Source organism: Cydia amplana, chromosome 7 (assembly GCF_948474715.1).
Source record: "Cydia amplana chromosome 7, ilCydAmpl1.1, whole genome shotgun sequence".
Taxonomy (NCBI): domain Eukaryota; kingdom Metazoa; phylum Arthropoda; class Insecta; order Lepidoptera; family Tortricidae; genus Cydia; species Cydia amplana.
In genome coordinates this window covers 13,715,291-13,723,782 of record NC_086075.1, presented here as the reverse complement: position 1 = coordinate 13,723,782, position 8,492 = coordinate 13,715,291, and positions in this window count along the sequence as shown.

Sequence of the window (8,492 nt, the reverse complement as noted above, 5' to 3'; positions counted from 1 at the left end):
CTTTGCCTGATTTCTGTGAACGTGTGCATCGTGCACCTGTGCCCGACTCCCAACTCCAGACCTTTGACTTCAAATTTCTGAACATAACTTACGGCACAGCTTAGGTATTATGGTGCCATTTTGTTCGGATAATTAATTATAGCTGGTGCTAATTGAATTCGGAGTTTGGATTTAAACGGAATTCGGCATCTTGATATATTTAGAGATATGGCAGTTTATCTGAGCGATAAAATTAATACCTGTCTCATTCTCAAAGAAAATGTCATACCTATTTTAATTTACAATTCAAAGCTCAAGATAAGACCGACTTAGAAACGTTTCAATTTATTAAAATAAATTATAAATGCTTTGAGATAAATTTAAACATAAATAATACATAATGTAGGTACATATGTAAGTATGGGCTTTACCCTTCTTTGATTATTAATTAATTACTGATATAATTTATTATTATGAATGAAGGAATGTCCAAAATGTTAATGATTATTTGCAAAACATTCAGGATATATAATTTATCCCCAGAAACCTATTAAAAAACAAACGAATTGAATACCTACACATTAACAGGAAAAACGAAATTCGTTTTCGTTAGACTAATAAGTACCTACAGCCATATTCGAACTTTAAGATACATCAAATACTAGATATTGACACGATATGGATTGGATATGTCAGTGTCAAACAAGTGTCAATAGTGACGTTTCTTCAAACAAATACGTCACTTTTGACACTTGTTTGATACTGACATATCTTGGTGATATCTAATAGATATCTAGTTCAAAATCGGAATCGGGCCCCTGTAACAATACGGTACATCAGCACTGGAAGTGACCGATTTGGTATTATATTTTAATCATTACCGATAACGAGACCGGAAACTCGATTTTTAGGGTTCCGTACCCAAAGGGTAAAAACGGGACCCTATTACTAAGACTCCGCTGTCCGTCCGTCCGTCCGTCCGTCCGTCTGTCCGTCTGTCCGTCTGTCCGTCTGTCCGTCTGTCACCAGGCTGTATCTCACGAACCGTGATAGCTACAGTTGAAATTTTCAAAGGTGATGTATTTCTGTTGCCGCTATAACAACAAATACTAAAAACAGAATAAAATAAAGATTTAAGTGGGGCTCCCATACAACAAACGTGATTTTTGACCGAAATTAAGCAACCTCGGGCGGGGTGAGTAATTGGATGGGTGACCGTTTTTTTGCTTGTTTGTTTTGCTTGTTTTGCTCTATTTTTAGGGTTCCGTAGCCAAATGGCAAAAAACGGAACCCTTATAGATTCGTCATGTCTGTCTGTCTGTCTGTCTGTCTGTCTGTCTGTCTGTCTGTCTGTCTGTCTGTCCGTCTGTCTGTCCGTCCGTATGTCACAGCCACTTTTCTCCGAAACTATAAGAACTATACTGTTAAAACTTGGTAAGTAGATGTATTCTGTAAACCGCATTAAGATTTTCACACAAAAATAGAAAAAAAACAATAAATTTTTGGGGTTCCCCATACTTCGAACTGAAACTCAAAAATGTTTTTTTCATCAAACCCATACGTGTGGGGTATCTATGGATAGGTCTTCAAATATGATATTGAGGTTTCTAATATCATTTTTTTCTAAACTGAATAGTTTGCGCGAGAGACACTTCCAAAGTGGTAAAATGTGTGTCCCCCCCCCCCCCTGTAACTTCTAAAATAAGAGAATGATAAAACTAAAAAAAATATATGATGTAGATTACCATGTAAACTTACACCGAAAATTGGTTTGAACGAGATCTAGTAAGTAGTTTTTTTTTATACGTAATAAATCGCCTAAATACGGAACCCTTCATGGGCGAGTCCGACTCGCACTTGGCCGCTTTTTTTGTTGATGGTGCGGAACCCTCCGTGCGCGAGTCCGACTCGCACTTGGCCGGGTTTTTTATCGCACTGTTAGTACAGTCGACGTCAAAGATATATTTACAATTGAAAGTTACAAAAAAATCTTTACATTAAAATAAGTTGCCATGTAATGTGACAAGTACTTGTTTACGTGATATATTACAGTTTTATATTTTCACACAATGTGCCCAAAATATGTTTACACTATTTAATCCATGTAGTTTGCCCCTTTTTCTGACGTATGTTCATTTACATGACAAGTTACAGAATAATATTTACACCCAATGTGTCAAACGTGATACACGTCAAGAGCAACATTTCTGTTTTTACGTTTCATGATGCATAAAAACTTTTACGCATTCTGCTACAAAAACATATTTACACAATTCACCTGTTTATTTACTAATTTCTTTATAATTCACCTATTTCATTCTGGCCTACTTTTTATTTATGAACCCTCCTTGCTATAATTTTCTTTACCTTCTTACTTATTTTTATTAATTCATATTAAGAATATTCATATTAGCTTTTGCGTTTGACATGGCGCCGAAAAGGGTTAACTTATAATTCTTCAGTATCTATGCATTTACAAAATAACCGGCCAAAGGCGAGTCGGATTCGTCCATTAAGGGTTCTGTACAATTGGCAAAAAATCACGTTTGTTGTATGGGAGCTCCACTTAAATATTTATTTTATTCTGATTTTAGTATTTGTTATTAAACTTAACGGCACAGAAATACATCGTCTGAAAGTTTTAACTATTTGTGAGATAGATGCAGTCTGGTGACAGACAGACAGACGAACGGACAGTAGAGGTTTAGTAATTGGGTCGGTTTTAACCTTTGGGTACAAAACCCTGAAAATCAAAAATACTGAAAATGGTTTAAATGTAAACATCGGAATTACATACTCGACATAGCATTGACGTCATCTAAACGAACGAGACAAACAGACCATTTGACAGTATGGTACTCTTTTCGACGATTGTCATTATTTGAAATTAGAATGCAGCTTTCCAATGTTTGTAAAGATATTTATTTAGCAGGAGGTATATATGTATGGTTGATTGTAAATATTACATTAGATCTTTACATGCAATTTAATTTGGTACATTAAGAGTAAATATTATTCTGTAACTTGTCATGTAAACGAACATACGTCATAAAAAGGGGCAAACTACACGGATTAAATAGTGTAAACATATTTTGGGCACATTGTGTGAAAATATAAAACTGTAATATATCACGTAAACAAGTACTTGTCACATTACATGGCAACTTATTTTAATGTAAAGATTTTTTTGTAACTTTCAATTGTAAATATATCTTTGACGTCGACTGTACAAATGCCGTTCATAATATGGGTGTGTGCCAGTGTGATTGGCTATAGATATTCCTTAAATGACTGTTGGACGATTGTCAATCACTGATAAGGTTATCAACATTCTTCAATAACTGTAATTAATTAAATTAAAAAAATCAACATCACTGCTAACAAGTGTAGGTAGACATTGAAATGTGATGCCACAATTGAGCGAAAATGAATAATAGATAAGTAGGGCAAACCTTGGCTTATCGGTGATACTTGGTAATTCGGTGATACTGCGTTATAATCTTACACAGTTCTCACCATGAGGAAATGCGAGCTATAAAATTGTTGGCAGCTGTTAGTTTTGATGCTTGCAATTGGGTTGGCAGCGATTTAATTGCTTACATTTCAGCATTGTAAGCTCAGCGCAAGATAACAACGCATCATCACCGAATTACCAAGTATCACCGATAAGCCAAGGTTTGCCCTACCTATAGGTAACTCAGGATAAAATGCACTGAATATGTTAATACAATAATACTTAAACCTAAGAAATGTAAGAGGTGATTTATTTAAAATACAATATATCTAAATAAATATAAGTACTCTTTAAATAAAAATACATATAATTTGCACAATTTTCTCCAACAAATAATTATTAAATATAATTATTGAATGGAATTTGCATAAATTACCTATATTGTGTCACCTAATAAACGTAAATATTTAGGTACCTACTCATAGTAAATAAATGTATGTTACTACATCTATTAAAACTTAATTATGTGCAATTAAGTCCCGTGTTATATATAGTTAATAATGTGTAAAAATCATGAATGTTATTCAGGGTTTTATAAATAAAAACGTATACAATTTTGTTATTCAGAGAGAAGAAATAAGAAACACGTCCGTTGCCCGTTATCATTTCTTATTTGAGCTGCATAAATAATATATTTTATGAATCAAACAAATATCGCAAAAATTTCGTTCACGGTGTTTCTTCAAATAATGAAAGGTTCATAAATATATAAAAAAATACAAAAAAAACTTGCCTCGTTTATAGTGTAATCTCTACCAGCCATTGCAAGAAACAGACCTCAGAATCGTCAAAGGCAATGTTGCAGCACTTTAGGTAACACATAAGAACTGTTATTACGCCAAGACCTATATATGCATTCATACATGCACAACACTGCGATACTTATGACCGACTAAGGTAACCGATTACAGTATTTCTAAAACCTTATCGCGCGAATTTGATAGGAGATGATAAATATCAATCGTTTATTGGGTAAATTTCACTCCATATCTGACTAGCCTGATGACTCAATGATACTGATTGTAATTAAATTTGAATGATAGTACGGTTAGAAACTATATTGATTTTTAGTGCTCTGTAAAAAACTTTGTTAGCGCAGCTCTTATGGGATCATTTCTGTTGCGGACCTCCTTTCTAAAACCTTTATTTACTTTATACTTTCATACTAGACTAGATCAATTTCATTCATTTCAGAGCTTACGAGTACTTATACAAGGTGTCCCAAGAAGTAGTGATATACTGAAGCTGGGAAGTAGAGGACCTAGAGGGCTATCTGAATCACCCCCATGTATGTTCCGCGATTTTTCGTATTTTCGGAGTTATGATTTTTTTTTAATTTTTCACCTATAGCCGAGTACGATGAGATTTTTATTTATGGTGACGTGAATTATTGCAGTAGATGCTTGATTTTTTTTGTGTGCTAAGCTGATAGATAGGCCAATTCAGTATGGTAACATTTACTATCGTTAGATCTTTGAATGGAATTAAAAAAAAAAATTAATGCCAAGAAAGATAAAATTACCCAGTATGTTTTATTTTTTTAAGCGCCCTTGAAGTTGTGAACATATCATAACTCCGAATATACAAAAAATCGCGGAACATACATGGGGGTGATTCAGATAGCCCTCTAGGTGCACTACCTCCCAGCTTCAGTATATCACTACTTCTTGGGACACCTTGTATATTTCTTATATGATGTACCTACCTACTTATGCTTTCGAATAAATTCGAACGAATGTCAATAGCATAGCATTTCCGAATCTATATTGCCATATATCGGGTTATACCGAAAATAGAGTCCATTTTCGGTAGAATGGTACATGATAGAATTGTAGGTGATATTCGGAATAACCAGATATTCGGAAGTAATGTGGAACTATCTGAATCCACCTTTTGTATATTGTTTTCTCTCGTGTATTTTTTTTTATGGTACTTGTGGCAATAAAACATTTTTTATTTTATTTATTTATTTGTACATGCATTATCGCATTTAGTGCCTAAAAGATAATTAGAGCGCATATAAAAGTTCATTCAATAATAAACTGAAATACATGTCATAATAATATACATTATTGAAGAAAAAGTGATGAAGCCCTTCAGTGGGGATGGCCGGATTCGAACCGGGCGTCTTTAGCTAACCGGGCTAACGCCATTAGCCCCTAGGTCAACTCGCCACGGCGGAACTGGTCCCAATTTCTCGACTATATGCCACCTTAGTAAGACTAGGCATGTTTGACCAACTAAGGGCCAGCCATCCATCACAATATCTGACAATTTACGCAAAATTTCAGTACTTTTTAAGCATATACCAGAGTAATATACTCCCACATATTCGTGCCAAGTGTCTCACATTAAAACATTTTAATTAAAGGGCAAAGTATTGAATTAATTATTGTTGTTGCGAGGGCCTACCGGAAGGTAGAGCAGCTGCGGCTAAGATTTATACCTTGTGCCCGACATGGGAACGGTGTACCGTGTCTAAACTGGGAGAGCGTAGCGGTTTATATATTTAACTAGCTTTTGCCCGCGACTTCATCTATGTGGAATTAGTAATTTGGTTAACTTATTTTTTATTCAATCTGTGTTTTATTGATTCTTCATACAAATTTTCTCATTCGAGGGACACGTATAACACCGAGATAAAGTGTAATGGCAATCATTCAATTTGAGCATAATGCTTACATAAATTTTGAGGCGTTACATCACTTATCTCACTTTTACCCCGACTTGCACCCTGTTAAGGGATGATTTTTGGGATAAAAACTATCCTACGTCCTTTCCCGGGACTCAAACTATATCTATACCAAATTTCAACTAAATCAGTTCAGCTGTAAGCGTGAAGAGGTAACAGACATACATACAGACAGACACACTTTCGCATTTACAATATTAGTATATACCTATAGTATAGTATGAATGAACACAGCCTCCTTAGTTTTGTAGGAGGCTTTATCAACTGCCATTTTAGCTCGTAGTGAGCTTACAGATGTACAAGTTGCGGAAAATTTCCTAAAAGTTGGAACTGATGTCATGCAAACGTCGTGCATTTTGCCTGTACTCGTCCGTAAATGTATTAGCGCGAGCGAGACGCACGATAACTAAATATCATTACAATGTCAGTGTACGTTCGAATTGACCTGTTGATGAATTAACTCTCTTGCCATACATACAAATAAAAAGTGACATAATTATAAAATGTCAATGTAAACATGTGTGTGTTCTCTAAATTTTAGTTATTAAGTACCCAACCTTATAATGTTTGTAAGTAATTTTACAAGAAACACTATAAAATTTTAATTTTAATACTTTTAACTAAGATACGATACCGGTGCGGATGTGTCAGTAAATTTTGTAATTTTAAGTATTGTTACTTGGTATGATCTTTTACCCTTTGAATTAGAACAGCGCGGAAATGAGAGCAAGGTTTCATTAATTTATTCATTAACCCGCCTTATATTATACGACCTCCTGTAATATAGCGCTTCTGAGTAAGCAAAAATATGGAGATTCGACTAAAGGCTACATTCTAATTGCAACAGAATTGCAGCATTGTTGCTTGTTGCAGACTGCGTTGCAGCAAGAAGTGTCAATAATACAGGTCGTCGACGTTGACATCAAATCTTTTCCAGGTAAACACAAACTTACAATCAGCTACAGGCATCGTCACAAAAAACTACAGCGATAAAATCCGCAACAGGCTTCGTCAACTCACTCTAAAAATACACATTAATAACAAAAAAAAAAAAAAAAAAAAAAAAATCTTTTCCTGTAGCAAAATGTAGCAGTAGCAATGCTGAACAGTATTTTACAGTATTTTTGATGATTCTGTTACTGATAGTCTTATAATGAAAAAATAATTAAAAATAATATTTATTTCCTGGTAAACAATAAAAAAAAAACGATAAAAATTTAAAAGTTATCATACATATTACAGAATATAATTTAAAACTAAAACACCATTTAGGTCACTAAACGGCATGTCTCCGTTGAATCGCCTGCCCTTGAGTCGGATTAGGCAGTTTGTGCCAGAACCTTCGAAAAATGTTTCCCTGCAGGAGAAAATATTAGATTATGTTTTAATCATAAGGTAAGTACCTTCACTCTTGGTCACTGGAGTGTCTCGCTAAACTATTAAAGTTAAGAGGGAAATATAGCTATACTTAAAAAAAAGGTAGGGTTAGTTGTTGATCAGTGAAACACTAAAAGTTTAAGCCTTCCTATCTCTGGTGTTTTTAAAGTTATGAGTGTGATATTTCGTATGAAGATAAACAATTTATTTGGCTATCATATGGCGTTCTTGGTTTCTACTTATTTTTAACAGTTTCTGTATTATAAAGCTTTTTTTGAAAAATGAGTTTTGTTTCATTGTGTACTTGTGCATGTTTTCAATGAAACACTCTAATTTTTACAGTGAAACAGATGTAATATATATAGTCTACCATGAAACATCCTTAATAAACATTGAAACGTTGTAATAAATAAGTTACATTAATACATACATCCTTTATCAATTAATGAGAAAGGAAAGGAGAAAATAGTGGTAGGCTGAAATTTGTTATTTAAAAGGTTTCCAAAATATGGAATCGTTATAAGATTGCTGAAATATCTAAAAGCGAAAGACTTGTTTCATTGTACGCACACCTAAGTTTCATTGTGAATCGAAAATCTGGTCGGCACTTACGGCATGCTGCGAGAAAAGCGCCTTTTATGTCCACGGAGCATGATTGCCAACTAGGTGGACGCGGGAGGGTTTTAAGCATCTCCATGCTTGATATCATACACTTTCTTGTAACATAGTGATTATAAACGACTGTTTCAATGTTAGACATGTGACCTTAACCTTGCCATCAATGAAACATTCAACATATAAACTATCATATCTCAGCCATTTCTAAAGTTAAGTATCTTATATTTTGTCATATGATAGACAAATTATTATCAATTTTAATGGTATTTTAGTTTCACAAATATCGCACATAGTCTTTAATTAATTAAAAAA